At 35.2% G+C, this 17,637-nt stretch overlaps 1 protein-coding gene across 1 annotated transcript in view; it reads left to right on the forward strand.

Annotated features, from left to right (window-relative positions):
• The window catches only part of RNF217 (ring finger protein 217), a 169,612-nt gene that overhangs the window by 137,981 nt on the left and 13,994 nt on the right, over positions 1-17,637 (forward strand). The gene's annotated exons all lie outside the window — the stretch shown is intronic.

Below are 17,637 nucleotides of genomic sequence, written 5' to 3' on the forward strand. Positions count from 1 at the left end.
GTTATTTTCCTTATTAGAACTTAAGCTCATCTTTCACCTTTAATTTTTTTAATCTTCTCTCATGTTTTCTGTTGAAATATCTTTTAATGTACCCCTTCCATTCCCAAGGTCATCATATTATTTTCAACTCTAAATTCCTTAATTAGATTCTTGCAGTAGCCTCTAAAGTGATTGCTCCAGCTTTCAGGAACATTTAACCTTGAACCTATGCTACCTCCTATTGTCAGGCAAATATTATTAAAATAACACTTTCATTACATCACTTCTCTTATATGGAATCTGAAGTGACTTATTGTATATCAAATCAGTTCTCTCCTACTTGACTTTGAATCCCTTCTGCAATCTGACCTCATGTTAATCTTTTGCCATTACAGCCTAAAACGTATCCTCCATTGCTTTTAGGATGATTGGGATGATTGGGCCTTATAAACAGGGTTGTTTGAGGGAATTTAATGTAAATATTAAAGTGCTAGGCAAGGGGCAGTAAGGTGGCTCAGTAGATTGAAAGCCAGGACTGCACACAGGAGGTCCTGGTTTCAGATCTGACCTCAGATATTTCCTAGCAAGTAATTTACTCACATTGCTTAGCCCTTACAACTCTCCTGCCTTGGGAGTCAATAGAACTGATTCTAGAAGAGAAGGTAAGGATTTTTTTTTTAAAGAAAAAAAAAAGTACTTTGTAGATGTTATAACAGGGGTTGCTGCTGTCATTTTTCTGATCTCTGCTTTGTTCACAGTGTTTCCCTATTCTCTTCCTTGAAACCTTTTCTGATTTTATTAGCCCTTCATTCAAACATCCAAAGCTAAAACATGCCATTTAAAAATAATTATTCATGTATGTTAGTTTTGTCTCCTCATATAAGGAGTAGTCTCTTGAGAATAGGGTATAACATTTCAAACACTTTAACCAATTTTGTTTTTTTAGTCTACTAATAGTTTAGGCTAGTGTTTAGAATTCTTTTCCTAATCCTTTTCACTGTCATGTTATCAGACTTTCAAAAATAGTCATTATAATGCTATATTCATTTCATTGTGATCCAGAAATAGAATTAGCTCTTGTGTTTGGGGATAAAAGAAATGGTGCCCTCAAGGGTAAAGAAGTAATATACTGTACATTGAACCCTAAGAACTGATCCATAACACCAGAATTACAAAGCTTCCTTTGTAAAAAAGGGAAAAGCAAAGGAGGAAAAGCAAATCTATATCTTAACTAGTCATACTGTAAATGTTATGTGTGACTTTTGTTGTTCAGTTGTTTTAGTCATGTCTGAATTCATGACCCTATTTGGGGGTTTCTTGTCTGAGATACTGGGTGGTTTGTCATTTCCTTCTCCAGCTTATTTTACAGATGAGGAAACTGAGGCAAACAGAGTTAAGTCTTTGCCTAGGATCACCCAGTTAGTATCTGAGGCCAAATTCAAACTCTAGAAGATGAGTTTTCCTGACTCTAGTTGGGGCTGGCACTCTATCCACTGTGCCACCTAGTTGCTGAGCATATGTATATACAAATAGAATACAATATGCATAAATATATGTTGGCATACTATGTTTAGGGTTATAAAGACTAGACGTGTGATTTTACATACATATAATACATATTTACATATTTTTGCATATTCCTACATATTCATATTTATGTCTATGGAAATACTATAATTGTATTGAAAGTGAAGGGATGTTCCCACCTTTATGTTGGTTTGAATAAGTATTCTTAATTCTTCAGGTCTATACTTCAGAAAAGTACTATTATTCAACAAGTTTTGTAGAACAATTAATATACATTGATGATTACTCATTTCTTTTACCAAATTGGTACTCTTTCTTTTTTTTAATTCATTACATTTGTCTTTCAAAGCATCTTTGTCTCCAATAAGGAATAGTAGGTACCTTGTCCAGAGTAGAAGCTTAATCAATACTTGATGAACTGCCCCCCCAAAAATACTGATGGATTAAAAGGTATGCATAAAATATGGTCTATAAAGCCAATTTTGGGATTAGGGCAAATTGATAACTAGCAAAGATTTTTTTCTAGTTTATTAAATATCTGTGATTTAGCATTGTTTTAGGAAAAGAGACTATGAGGTGTAATGAAACAGTAAATCAATAAATATTTCTAAATACCTGCTGTGTCCAAAACTATGGTAGGCATTCGGGATACAGATACCAAAAATTAGTCCACCCTACACTAAAGGACTTTGCATTCTATTAGAAAACTACATGTTCATATACAAATATACACAGAAGAGATAAAAATACCAAGTAGGTATTTTAGGGAAGGGGCTATTGGCAATTGGGAGAAATCATGAAAGGCATAGCATAGAGCTACATCTCATAGTGACTTTAGGATTCTGTGAAGCAGAGGAGAGAGGAAATACATTCTAAGAAGAGGGCATAGCCAATGCAAATGGGCAAAGAAGAAAAAGTGTCATGTTTGAGGAAGGAGGAAAGGGTGGTTTGTTGGGACCACAGAATATGGGAAGGGGAATATTTTGTAATAAACCTTCAGAAATAGATTGGTATTAGATGGTGAATGGTTTAAAAACAAACAAAATAGTTTATATAAAACTTCCCTAAAGTCTTGAAATTTTAAGCTCTAGCACTAGACTTTTTAGATATCCTGTATTTGATCATAGAAGCAAGAGGGAGCTCCTGGAATTAATTGAATAAGGGACTGGCATGATCTTATTTACACTTAAGGAAAATGACTTTCAATTCTGTGCAGAGGATGAAATAGTGATAGAACTAAATCAGTGAGTCCAGTTAGGAATATATTATGTAATAGAGGAAAAGCAGATTCAACATGCTGGAAGAGCAACTCAAGCCGGGGAAGGACAAGAAGGACAGAGAATTTCAGAAAAAGAACAGAAGAGCTGAGAAAATCCAAGCAGTTACTTCACTTCTCTTTGGGACTCCTTCAGAGAGGTTGCTCTGAAAGAACCTCTGAGTTTGATCATCCTTCTGTGAATCCAGACCCCCTGAATCCAGTGAAAGATAAAAGTGAAGTAACTGCTTGGATCTTCTCAGCTCTTCTGTTCCTTCTCTAGAATTCCCTGTCTTTCTTGCCCTTCCCTGGCTTGAGATGCTCTTCCAGCATGTTGAATCTGCTTTTCCTCTATTACTATTGCAATAATGTAATTGACAAATTATAAGTACTTGAATTAAGTTGGTGGTTGTGTGAGTAAAAAGAAATTTTGGGGTGTGAGAGATGTCATTGATGTAGAAATCATTATGATATGGGAGCTGGGTGGATTGTTTGGTGGAACTGAGTGGATGGTAACACTGACATTATGAATTTGGAATATTGGAGGAATGATGTTCTCTTTAATATAAATAGGTTAATTTGGAAAAGGGGTAGGTGATTTTTAGAAGAATGATAAGTAATTTTTTTTAAATCTTACCTTCTGTCTTAGAATCAGTACTGTGTATTGGTTCCAAGGCAGAAGAATGGTAAGGAGTAGGCAATGGGGATTAAGTGACTTGCCCAGGAAGTGTCTGAGGCCAGATTTGAACCTAATACCTTCTGTCTCTAGGCCTGGCTCTCAATCCACTGAGTGACACAGCTGCCCCCATGAATTTTGTTTTTGTATGTTGAATTTGAGATTCTATGGCATATTCAGCTTGAAATGTCCAAAAACCAATTGGTAACATGAGTCTTAACACCAAGGGATAAGAATGGATCTAAATATAGATCTTGAGTCATCTACAGCAAGTTGATAATTGAAACCATGGAAGCAGATAAGATTATCAAGAGATTGTAGAGAGAAGTAAGAAGAGAGCCAAGACCAAACCTTGGAAAATACCCCATTAGAGGGTATTATATAGATAATGAGGTAAATGAGACCAAAAATGAATAATCATTCTGGTAGCAGAACCAGAAGAGAATAATTGCATGAAAAACTAGGGAGGAGACATTATCCAGAAGAAAGTGGTCACCAGTGTTTCTAATGCAGCAGAGATTAAGAAGAATGAGGACTGAAAATGACAATCAGATTTGATAATTAAGTGATAGTTGGTAATTCTGGAGAAAGCTTCAATTGAGTGAAAAGTTCTGAAGTCAGATTATAAAAGGTCGAGAAGTGTATAATGGAATAGGATGTTTGTTTAAAAAGCATTCTTAAACAACTGCTTGATCACATGGGTTGATGGGGATATGATTGGGGATATAGACTCTAAATGATCACCCTAGTGCAAATATCAATAATATGGAAATAGGTCTTGATCAATGACACATGTAAAACCCAGTGGAATTCCACATCAGTTAAAGCAGGGGGTTAGGAGGAGGGGAGGGAAAGAACATGAATCTTTTAACCATGGAAAAATATTCTAAATTAATTAAAGTTTTACAAAACTTGAGGTGGGGACAAAATAAAAAGCATTCTTACTGTTGCACTAGACAAAAATGACAAGCAAGATATATTCAGAAAAACCTGGGGAAACTTATATGAACTGATGCAAAGCCAAGTGAGCAGAACATTGTAAACAGTAACAGCAATATTGTACTATCATTGACTATGAATCACTTAGTTATTATTCTGAGAAATGCAATCATCTGAGGTAATTCTAAAGGATTTATGATGGAAAATGTTATCCATCTCTAGAGAAAGAATTGATGGAATCTGAATACAGATCAAAGAATACTTTTTAACTTTGTTTTTCTTGGGTTTTCTTTTTTGATACATCTTTTCTTTTGCAACATGGCTAATAGGAAAATATGTTTTGCATTACTTCACATGTATAATCTATATCAAATTGATTGCTTTCTCAAGTGGATAGAAGGAGAGTGGAGGAGGAAGAGAATTTGGAATTCAAAATTTTAAAAACCAAATGTTAACAAAAAGTCTAATCCTTTTCATATGTATTTGAAAAAAATAAAATGGCATTTGTTATTTTAAAAGCATTCCAGAATTTACTTCAATGACCTTCAGTTCCTGTATAAATTATATAAACTAATTTCTTATGATTTTTGAATAATAATTTCTGACTTCATCAGCAACATAATAAAATGTTGTAATGAGAAAAATATTAGGCTAGAATTCAAAGAAATTTAAATTCTTGTCAGGTTCTTCCATTAAATAGCAGTGTCTCTTTGAGGAGTGTACTTAACCTCACTCAATTTCAGTGTCTATTTGGTTCAGAATCAATGAATCGGAGAATTTGAAAGTCATGAGAAGCCTTAGTAGTTATCTAAAGTAATACACACAGGACTGTCAGGGGCTGAGTCCAGGTGGCAGAATAGTGAAAGCTGACTCTTCCCAACATTCCCCTCTGAGCAACTAAAATAATACTTCAAATCAAATTATGGAGCAGCAGAGGCAACAGAGTCAGAGAGAGAGATTGTTAGGATGAATGGACTACTTTATAAGGTTGGAGAGATCTATGACATGGTGAGAGGGGAAGGCTGGTCCAGAGGCCACATGGATGAAACATCAGTGGACTAACAGAAGCAGCAGCACTTGGGGAACTCTTAAACTAGAGATTGTAAGGGGAGCTGCCAACTGGGTGAAAGAGATTACAGGGTATGCCTGTGCTGGTACCAGACATAAGTCCAGATGCTATTTGGCATTACCTCCACCCACTTCTAGGTTCAAAGGCAGAAAGATATATTTTCTGTCAAGAGGAAGAGGAAGGGGAAGAGGAAGACCTGAGAGGCAGTATCACTTTCATCCCCAAGGGATCAAAGACTGAGAAAAAGTATTGTTTCTAGTCCCCATGGAGGAGAAGCCCTCAGAAGTAATGATTATAATTCTGTGGAATCAGGTGCCCTTCTTGGGTGAGAATCAGATTGCAGAGCAAAAGAGCAGTAACTACACTTCTCTCCCTAGATCACACTACCTTGGAATCACCAAAATATTTCTATGCTCTCAAAACTAGCATTCAAAATAGCACTGGGGAAAAGCTTGAGGCAACCCCCCCTCCCTGCCTTATGTTGAGAACAGAATGCAGCATTGGCATAAAATTCCAATGAAGAAATAGGGTAGAAAATGAGTAAATAATTAGAAGAGCCTGAACATAAAAAGCTACAATAGTGACAGAGAAACTCAAGACAAACTCAGAAAACAATGAAGTTAAAATAACCATAGTCAAAACATCAAAGAAAAATGTTAATTGGACACAAACCCAAGAATTCCTGGAAGAGCTTAAAAAAAAGGTTTTCAAAATCAAATAAGGCTGAGAGAGGAAAAACTAGATAGAGAAATGAAAGCAAAGGAAGAAAATTATGTAAAGACAATTAGCAGCTGGGTAAAAGAGTAAAAAAAAAATTCTGAAGAAAATAACTTTTAAAAAGTATAATTGGGGGCAGCTAGGTGGCTTAGTGGATTGAGAGTCAGGCCTAGAAATGGAAGAACCCTGGGTTCAAATCTGACCTCAGACACTTCCTAGTTGTGTGACCCTGGGCAAGTCACTTAACCCCCATTGCCTAGACCTTACTGCTCTTCTGCCCTAGAACCAATACACAGTATTGATTCTAAGGTAGAAGGTAAGGGTTTTTTTTTTTTTAATTTTTAAAGTTGGCCAAAAAAAGGAAAAATGGTGCAAAAGTGCTCTGAAAAAAATAATTCTTTAAAAATTAGAATCAGACAAGTGAAATTTAATGATATCTCATTTAAAAAAAGCAATTGGCCTGGAAAACAGAATAAGGAGATATAAGAATTATTAAATTACCTGAAATCCATGAATTACAAAAAAGTCTAGACATCATATTTCAAAAACTTATAAGGAAAAATGTTCTTATATTGTAGAACCAGAGAGTAAGTAGCAATCAAAAGAATCCACTGATCATCACCAGAAAGAGATCCCAAAAAGTAAACTTCTAGGAATATTATAGCCAAATTCTAGAGATTCCAGGTCAATAAAATACTTCACACCAGTCAAAAAGAACCATTCAAAGACTGTGGAGCCAAAGTCAGGGTTACACCAGATCTAGTAGCAACCATATTAAAGGAACAGAAGGCTTGTGATATAATAGCCTGGAAGCCAAAAGAGCTGGGATTACAACCAAGCATAACTTGCCCAGCAAAACTGAGTATAATCTTTCAAATGAAAAAATGGATTTTAATGAAATAGAGGACTTTCAAGTATTTCTATTGAAAAGGCTAGAACTGATTAGGAAATTTAACTTTCAAATGCAAGACTCAAGAAAAATAAAGAGAAGCATAAAAGAGAAATCATAAGGGACTCAATAAGGTTAAACTCTTTACCTTTCTGCATGGCAAAATGAAACATATATGTTTTAGGAACTTTATTACAAGAAAAACACTTGAAACAGAGAGACAAGTTAAAATAAGGGACTGAAGCAGAATTTATTATATTTCAACTGAAGTAAAAAAGGCAACGAAAGAATTCATGATCTCAGACAAAGCAAAAATAAGCCAACTCAAAAAGGGTACACAGGGAAAAGATTACATATTGCTAAAAGAAACCACAGACAATGTAATAATATCAATACAAAATATATTCACCAAATAGCATAGCCTAGGTGGTGACAGAACTAGAAATTGAGGGGATGCTTGTCAATTAGGGAACAACTGAACAAGTTGTGAAAATGATGGAATACTATGCTATGAAAATGACAAGCAGGAAATGGGAAGACTTAGCATGAACTCATGCAAAATGAAGTAAGAACCAGAACATTGTACACAGTAGGAATATAAGGATGCTCAACTGATGGACTTAATTATTCTGATCCAGACAATGATCCAAGAGAGTTTCAAAGGATGAATGACGAAAAATAGTGATCCCCTCCAGAGAGGGAACTGATGAACTCTGAGTGCAGATTGAAGTATACTTTTATAAAAGTCTTTATTGTTTTATTTTGTTTGTTTTCTTTTGCACTTGGCAAATACAGAAATATGTTTCACATAACCTTACATTTATAATTGAATTTAAATTGCTTGCTTTCTCAAGGAAGAGGAATGGGTGGGGAGTAGAGGGAGAATTTGGAACTCAATATTTAAAAAAATGATTGTTGAAAAAAATTACACATAATTAGGAAACATTTGGTAAAATAAAAATATTTTTAAATAAATCAATACAAACACCAAAGAAATCCCTCTGTAACATACCCAACAAGTGGTCATTTAACTTTTTTCTAAAGACCTCCAAAGAATATCACTGCCTCTTGAGGTGGCCCATTTCGATTGTAGATAGCTCTAAATGTCAGTAAATTTTTCCTGACATCAAACCTAAATTTTCTTCTTTGCAACTTCTACCCTTTGCTACTAGTTCTGCCCTCTAAACAAACAGAACAAATTTAATCTCTTCTCCACATATCATTCTTTCAAATACTTAAAACACAGCCATCTCATCTCCTTTGAGTCTTATTATCTCCTGCTTAAATATCTTTGATTCTTTTAACCAGCCTCTCCATTTTTAGCATGCTCTCAAATTATGTAATTCAATGAGTTGACCCCCAAAGAATTGTTTTCAAAAATCAAACCTACCCTCAAAGGACTAAAGGTTCCTGAGTATTGAGGATATCCCAGAGAATGAGTTGCAGGCCCTGAGAACAATTCCAAAACTGTTCTTTCAGCAATGTAAGTATGATCGCAATAAGTATATAGCTTCCCCAGCACTTCATTTTGCCTTAGAGCTTTGATAGTGGCTGCTCCAAATGCTAGTCAGTAGCAGGTAGTTCATTGTCACTAAGAGAGAAAAGATAGTAAAACCACTATAAAAGTTGACATAAATGGGTAAAACTTCTCTTGGTACCCCCTGGCAATTAGAGAATTCTGTGTCCAAGATGGGAATCAATGTGTAGTCTCATAGTAAGAAGAAAAGAGAAACAGAAGGAGGTGAGAAATAGTTGGTATTTGTATTCAGTTTAAAATTCCCTCATGGGAAGCAGCTGTAGGCAGTTTCTTTTTTTTCTTTCTTTTTCTTTTTCTTTTTTTTTTTTCAAAAAGGCTTTAGAAAGAATCTTCCAGTTGCCATTCAGAAGTAGCTAGCTCAATGTCATATAGCAAGACAGGAAGACTGCTATAAATAGATGAAGTCTTGCTATGAAGATAGCCATGACTAAGCCTGCAGCTCAGAACAGGTGTGGCAAGTAAGCAGTTGCTCCAGCAACTTGCCATGATAACTGGCTACAAGGGATGCCAACCAAACCACAAAGGATGAAGCAGTACTTCTAGAAAATACGGCATATAAGGAACATTTTTAAATGTCAATTTTTTTCACCCTGAGTTTGACAAATACAAGCAAATATAACTCCCACATACATATAAGAATGGAAAAATGTTTTTTAAGAAGTTGTGAATCCCAAATTCTTATCAGTAACATGTAGATTTTAACTATAAATTTTAACTATATATTTATTATTAACTAATATTATTAATATTAAATTAATAAAGTAATAAAAATAAATATTAACTATATATTTAGCTAGTTCTGAAACCTTCTGGCCTATTTGTGTTTCTCCTTCAACCCATAAGCAAACCAAATTTTGCTATAATTTACAGGGGCATCTTATGTTTTCTTAGATTTTTGTTTCTGTAAATGACAAGTAATATGTACAAGCATAAAATTGGAAAGAATGCACTCTGCCATAGTCAAACATTTGAAGTATTATGCCAGCTCTTGGTACCACATTTTAGAAAAGGGATTTATAACATCCTGAAGGTGCTAACTTAGAAAAAACTTTGAGTTCATACCATAAGAACACATTAATATTTTTCCTGGAGAAGTGAAGACTTGGGGAGGTCATACAAGCAAGGGTTTCATAAGGCCCCTAACGGCAAAATTACAAACAATAGCCAAAAATCAAAATGAGCTAAATTTATTTAGGTTGGTAAAGAAAACAATAAGAACTGCTCCAATTGCCCAAGATTCTAAAAAATCTCCCACTCACTGGAAATCTTCAAACAAAGGCTATCCTTCTCCAGATATTGGTTGGACTAGAAATTCCTTCCAACTCTGAGATTCTGTACTATCCTTTTAAATTTTTTAGTTGATGGATGCTTTACCTACCCATTTACATTAGTTTCTTGAAACATTGATGGATTAGTTCCCTGTCATACATAAGTATCATTAGATATCTGCCCTTTCTCTCTTCATAGAATCGTGTGTCTATGAATTTAGAATTCCGTTTTTGAGAGCTTACTAACCCTCCTGAGCTAACTTAACTGTAGAATTTTGGTCCAAAAGATCCTGGCTGCCCTTTCCCTGAACCTTTCATATGTACTCTCCAAAAACCTAAAACATTTCAGCCTATTTTTCTTCTCCTATATAACATTCTTTTCTACTACCAACTGTCCTATTACCTCTAGAATCATATACAAACTTCTCCATGTGGCCTTTAAAATTCTGCAGAACCTGACTCCAACTTGCTTTTCTTTGTTTTATTTCTTATTATCCTTTTCCCTTTCCTCTGTTCTATAGTCCAGCCAACCTTTACTACTAAGCATTTCCTGAATTTGATATCCCATCTGTCATCAATCAATGCCTGGAATGTATCTTGTTCATTTTGTTTTTGCCACTGAATCCCTGACTTCCTTTGAGTGCTACCTCCGATGTAAAGCCTTTCCTGATCCCACTATTGTTAATGTTTTCTCCCTCCTCAAATTACCTTCTTTTATTTGTGTACATGTTGTGTTCTACCAGCACCATGTGAGCTCTTTGAGGGGAAAGGCTATTTTTGTTTGTCTCAGTGTATACAGTGCCTACAACACAGCATTGCCACATAGTAATAAACACTTAATAAAATGTCTGACACACTGACATACTGTAGATGGAATCCTTATTCAGGTATGGAATGGACTGGATTACTGGCTTTTTTCTTGCGGTTAATTTCTTATCATGTATATCCTTTCAAAATAAGTAGTGCTTCCCTCATTACAGAATTGTAAGATATGTTTACATGTGAATACAGTTTGCCATAAACTACTATTAAATAATTAATTTGAAAATAAGTGCCTGCTGACATTTCATTGTTGCAGCTTTCAAAAAGCTCCTCTTTTTAAAGCTTCACAGAATCAGTAAATGGACCAATCTAGTCCAATCCACATTCTCAAAATTGTCCCCTCTACAGTATACCTGATGAATAGCCCTCCAGCCTTGGCTTGAAGACCTCCATGAAAGAAACCCACTGGCTCCTGTGGAAGACCATTCTACTTCTAGATAGCTCTAATTAAAAAAGAAATCCCCCCTAGATCATCTGCTACAGAACTCTAGTCGTTCTGACTTTTTGAGGCCAAGAATAAACCCAATCCTTCTTCCATGTGACAGCCCTTTAAGTACTTGAAGATAGCTTATTATGTCTTTCCCTCTCTGCTTGAGGTTAAATATTCCCTTCTCTTCCAACTGATCCTTATATGGCATGGACTCAAGCTCTTTCATCATTTTAATTATCCTTCTGTGGACCATCTCTTAAAATGAAGCAACCAGTACCAAGCAAAGGGCTCCAGATGTGACCTGACCTGACTGGGATAAAGTACAGCAAAAGAATTGCCTCCATAGTTCTGGACACCGTGCCTCCCTTAATCTACCCTAATTCATTCCTTTTTTGACTGCCATAGAAAATTGCTGATTCGTAAGAAGCTTGCAGTAAACTGAAATCCTCATATCTTTTTGAGACAAACCACTGTCTAAGCATGCCTCTCCTATATTTTGATTGTGAAATTGATTCTTTTAATCCAAGTGAAAAAATTGGCATCTATCCCATTTTAATGAGTCAAAACATATATGGTCACACAATGGTTGAATGAATTCACCAAAGCAAACTGGGAAAATTCTTCCCAAATCTTATATCCACAAGATAGAATTTTAATTGTATTTTTAAAATTTTATTTTAATACACATAGCAGTTCATTATTGTTTATTCCCAAGTCCCAAACTTAAAAATATGAAAATTAAAGGATTATATCAAAAAACTTGGTAGTCTAACCTTTATTCCTATTGGGTTTTTCACAGGGATAATCTTTGTGCACATATTTTACTTAAAATTTCACAATATGGTTTTCTCAGTTCATAATTTCATACCTATTTCATGAGGACAACTGAGGATAAACATAATTTATCAACCATGGTTAAAAGAGATTAAGTGACATTTTAAGAGGCATATACAGAAGGTAAATGAGGCAAGTCTCAAACCCAGATTTTTTTTACTTCAAGTCAATTGCTCTATCCAATATGGCATGTTGCCTTCCCATTTCAGATGAAGGTTAAAGGGGAAAGTGATGGTTAGAATACTGTCTTTATATAATCTATTGACTCCTTTTTTGAGTTGTTTAGGTTTTTCCCCCTGAATATGTAACATCCAATGTTTAACTTCCTGTATCAATCTAAATATTTGCTCTGGCCATAGTGCTAAGGATACACAAAGATACAACAAAGGTCTTGTTCTTGGGGACCTTATAGAATAAAGAGGAGAAATACTCAAATTATTGTGATACACTGAGGAGTAAGATAAGCGCAAAGGGGAGATCTGAGAAGAGAGTTAATAGAAATCTGGGGAATGAAAGATGATTTTCACTTCCAGGGGCAGGAGGTGAGGGGTCAGTGAAGGCGTCCTAAAAATGTGGCATTCCTCTTGTCTTAGTCTCCATGGATTAAGGAGTGCTTAGCACAGTGTCTGGCAGCTAGTAGTGACTTAATCAGTGTTTATTTACCTTATTTGAGAAAGGCCATCAGGAGGCTATTAAAAACCAAGCTGTGGTTATGTCTTTTATCCTCAATTCATACTGCAAAAGGAGAGGAAAAATTAAGGAGCACAAAAAAAATGAGAAGATAAATACAAATATTTATAAATATCTCTGTATTATCCAGTTGTTGACAGGTCTTAGATTGTTATGTGTTTGTAGGGATTATTCATTCTTCTCGTCACTGAGTCACATATGGTGTGCTGGATTTGGAGGTTGAGATATTGGGTGAGATCCACTTACTATCTGTATTGTGAACTTAGGCAAGCCACAACCTACTTGGTCTGCAGTTTCCTTGTCTTCAAAGTGAAGAAGTTGTTCTACCTGAACTTTAAGGCCCTTTCTGAATCCAAATCTGTGATCCTATGATGTCTGAAGTTCCTTGTAGATCTAAATCTATGTTCTATATTCTTAAACTCCTTCACTATTTATTCCAAAATTCTTACTTGTTCTGCTTGAGTCCGCTTGAATGAGGGGCCTTTGATCCTGACCATTTTAATATTTTACATTTACATCTTTTTCTCATGGATGAGTTTAAAAGGGGGCATAGCAACTACAGAAGGAAAAATTAACTGTAGTTGAGCTGGATAATGCCTTCTTTTACCATATTCTTCCAGTCCCTAGTTATGGACTTTTTCATTTTAGTCAATCCTATTGGTGTTAAGAATTAGATTTTAAAAGAAAAGTATGGACCAATATCCCTAATGAATATTGATGCAAAAATCTTAAACAAAATACTAGCAAGAGGATTACAGCAACACAGACAAGAATCATACACTATGACAGGTGTATGCATCTGGTCATTTTATTGGTCATTATATGACCATTTTATACAGGAAATGCAGGGATGCTTCAATATTAGGAAAACTAGCAAAATAATTGACCATATCGATTACAAAATCAAAAGAAACCATGATTTTTTTCAATAGATGCAGAAAAAGCTTTTAACAAAATACAACATCCATTCCTATTAAAAACCCTAGAGGGGGCAGCAGGGTGGCTCAATGGATTGAGAGTCAGGCCTAGAGATGGGAGTTCCTAGGTTCAAATCTGGCCTCAGATACTTCCCAGCTGTGTGACCCTGGGCAAGTCACTTAACCCCCATTGCCTAGCCCTTACCACTCTCCTGCCTTGGAGCCAATACACAGTTTTGACTAAGATGGAAGGTAAGGGCCCCCCAAAAACAAATAAAAAATAAAAAATAAAAAATAAATTAAAACTCTAGAGAACACTGGAATAAATGGGACATTCCTCAAATAGCCTCTATTTAAAATCATTAGCAAACATTATGTGGAATGGTAATAAACTAGAACGCTTCCCCATGAGATCAGGATTGAAACAAGGATGCCCATTATCACCATTACTATGCAATATTGTACTAGGAATGTTAGCTGTTACAAGAGAAGGAACAATTGAAGGAATTAAAATGGGCAACAAGGAAATAAAGCTGTCACTCTGTACACAATGTGATAGTATATATAGAAAATCTAGAGAATCAACCAAAAAATCTAAATAATTAACAACTTTAGCAAAGTTGCAAGATATAAAAGAAAACCACAAAAATTATTGGCATTTCTCTATACTATCAATAAAATTCAACAGCAGGAGCTAGATAGAGAAATTCCACTTAAAATAACTACAAATGAGGTAGCTAGGTGACTCAGTGGATTGATAGTCAGGTCTAGAAACAAGCAATCATAGGATCAAATCTGGCCTCAGACATTTCCTAGCTGTGTGACCCTGAGCTAGTCACTTAGTTCCCATTGCCTATCCCTTCTTGTTCTTCTGCTTTGTAACCAATGTATATAGTCTTGATTCAAGACAAAAGGTTAACAGTGTTTTATTTTTTAAATTAAATGCCTGGGAATCCATCTGCCAAGATATACTCATGATTTATATTATCACAGCTACCACTTTAAACACAAATGAAGTCATATCTAAAAATTTGGCAAAATATCAATTATTCATTAGTAGGCAAAGCCAAAATAATAAAAATGAATTCTTCTAAAATTTACTTTACCTATTAAGTGGCAAACCAATCAAACTATCCAAAAATTATCTCATAGAGCTAGGAAAAAAAATAACAATTCATCTGGAAGAACAAAAAACCTAGAATATCAAATGAGTTAATGAAAAATTATGAAGGAAGGTGGGTTAATGGTATTATAAAGCAACCATCAAAACAATCTGGTTAAGAAAAAGAATGAATAGGGAACAGGTAGGTGACTCTGGATTGAGAGCCAGGCCCAGAGATGGGACGTCCTGGGTTCAGATCTGGCCTCAGACACTTCCTACTTGTGTGACCCTGGGCAAGTCACTTGACCCCCATTGCCTAGCCCTTACCACTCTTCTGCCTTGGAGCCAATACATAGTACTGACTCCAAGATGGAAGTTAAGGATTTTTTTTAAAAAGTGAATAACCAATGGAAATGACTAGGCAGGTACTCCATACCCAATTTTAAATGACCCTAGTAACCTAGCATTTGACAAACCCAAAGATCAAGCTTCTGAAGGAAGAACTCACTATTTGACAAAAAGTGCTAGAAAACACAGAAAATAGTATGATAGAAATTGGGCATAGACCAATATCTCATTCCATATACTAAAGTCAAAATGGCTACATGATTTAGAAATGAAGATATATTATATATATAAATATATACATATATATATATATATAAAGATAAATAAAGAAATAAAGAAAAAATACCATCAACAAATTATAGGAGCTCAAAATAGTTTACATGTAAAACCTATGAATACAGAATAAATTTAGGTCAAAACATGACAATATTATGAGATGTAAAGTAGATACCTTTGACTTCATTAAATTTAGAGATTTCTGCACCAAAAAAAGCAATATAATCAAGATTAAAAGGTAAATAGCACACTGGGGGAAATATAGCACATTTCTCTGACAAAGAATTTATTTTTCAAATTTATAGAGAACTGAGCCAACTTCTGTAAGAATGCAAAGCATGTCCCAATTGATAAATGATCAGAAGATATGAACAGGAAATTCTAAATGAAGAAAATAAAACTTCAGTAATATGATCCATGTCACTATTGATTAGAGAAATGCAAATTAAAACAACTCTGAGGTACCATCTCAGATGTATCATACTGACCAATATAACAAAAAAGGAAAATGATAAATGCTACAGAGGATGTGAAAAAAATCAAGACACTAAAACACTGCTGGTGGATCTGTGAACTGTTACAGCTATTCTAGAGAGCCATCTGGAACCATGTCCAAAGATCCATAAAACTATGCATACCCTTTTACCCAGCATTACCACTACAAGGTCTGTATCCCAAAGAGATCAGGGATAGATAGAGAACCTACCTATACAGAAATATTTAAAACAGCTCTTTTGTGGAGGCAAAAAAATAGAAACCAAAGGGATGTCCATCAGTTGGGGAATAGCTGAACAAGTTGTGACATTTTTAAATGGAAAGCTCCTGTACCATAAGAAATGACGTATAAAAAACTTGGAAAGACTTAAGGGATAAAAAGTAAAGTAAGCAGAAACAGGAGAATGTTATACATAGAAACAATCATAATGTATGATGACCAACTATGAGTGACAACTATCAACAAGGCAGGGATCCAGGACAACTCTGAGAGACTCGAGACAAAAAAAAATAATAGGCATATCCATCACCATAGAAGGAACAGAGCCCAAGTGCAAATTGAAACATACTATTTTTCATTTCTTCCATGATTTTTCTCTAGTGTAAGCAATATATGTCTTATTTCACAACATGCCAATCATTAAAATATATATTATATGAAAATCTATGTATAATCTATATCATATTACTTGCCTTTTTAGGGAGAGGGCAGGAAGTAGGAAGGAGAGAATATCGATTGCAAAATAGCAGAAAATAAATATTAAGAAATTTTATTGACATGTAATCTGGGGGAAAAGTATTTAAAAAAAAACCTGTTCTATAAATGGGGAAAGAATAATCTTCATGTTCATGGGAATGGAGTGATATTCCCTTAGGGAAAAGTCTGTAAGAGCAAGTTCTTGAAACAAGGGAAATTCATTGGATTGTGGAGGGAGGGAATTTGTGAGAATTTGTGAGTTTCTGTTAAAGGAAGACTCTTCTCATTCTCAGCTTACTTTAATCCTGCCAATATGAATTCTTACAAGTTGGAAGCCCAGTCCATGTAGGGTAAAAAAACCATTCTGTGAAACTATTGGCCATGGCTCCTAGATTAACATAGAGTCACACTATGGTGTGGTTGACTCTCCAAGTATAAAGTAGGATCCAAGGAATTTCTATCAGTTCTGCTTTGTAGTGGAAGGTTATCTCAGTCTGAGTAACAGCAAATTCTCCAACCTTGGTCCTTCTCCAGGACTAAAGTTAGAGTTCTCTTTGCCCTGTACCCTATTTCTATAGAGGGAGGAAATATATACAAGGTAATTGTTGTGGAAGCCTTAGGCAATTGGGAAAGAGCACTTGAACTGGGCTATGAAGGTAAATAGTGTTTCTAGGAATCAGAAATGAAGGGGAAATGCATTCCAATTACGGGGGACAATCTGCAGAGGCACTGAGATAGAAGATAAAATGTTGTGCTTGAGGAAGAGCAAAAAAAGCAAGTTAGAAAGGATAAAAAAAATGAGTGAAGTAATATTTAAGATGCCCGGAAAGGTAAGTTGGAAGCAGGCTGTGGGGTGCTTCAAAGGATAAACAGCTGGTTGTATTTGGTCCTAGAAGGGAAGTCACTGGAGTTTATTGCTCTGGGGAGTGAAATGGTCAGAGTTTAGGAGTATCCTATTGAGAGCTATGTGAAGAATGGATTGAAGAAGTGCTGAAAAAACTTGGGCAAGGAAGACCAAGTAAGAGGTTATTGCCATAATGAAGACCTAAACTACTATAGTGGCCACATGACTGGAAAGGAGAAGGTAGGCATGATATGTTGTGGAGGTAGAATTGACAAGACTTTGAAATTGACTGTGAGAGCAGAGGATGGAGGATGACACCAAGGTTT

The sequence above is a fragment of the Monodelphis domestica genome, chromosome 2 (assembly GCF_027887165.1).
Source record: "Monodelphis domestica isolate mMonDom1 chromosome 2, mMonDom1.pri, whole genome shotgun sequence".
NCBI classification, from domain to species: domain Eukaryota; kingdom Metazoa; phylum Chordata; class Mammalia; order Didelphimorphia; family Didelphidae; genus Monodelphis; species Monodelphis domestica.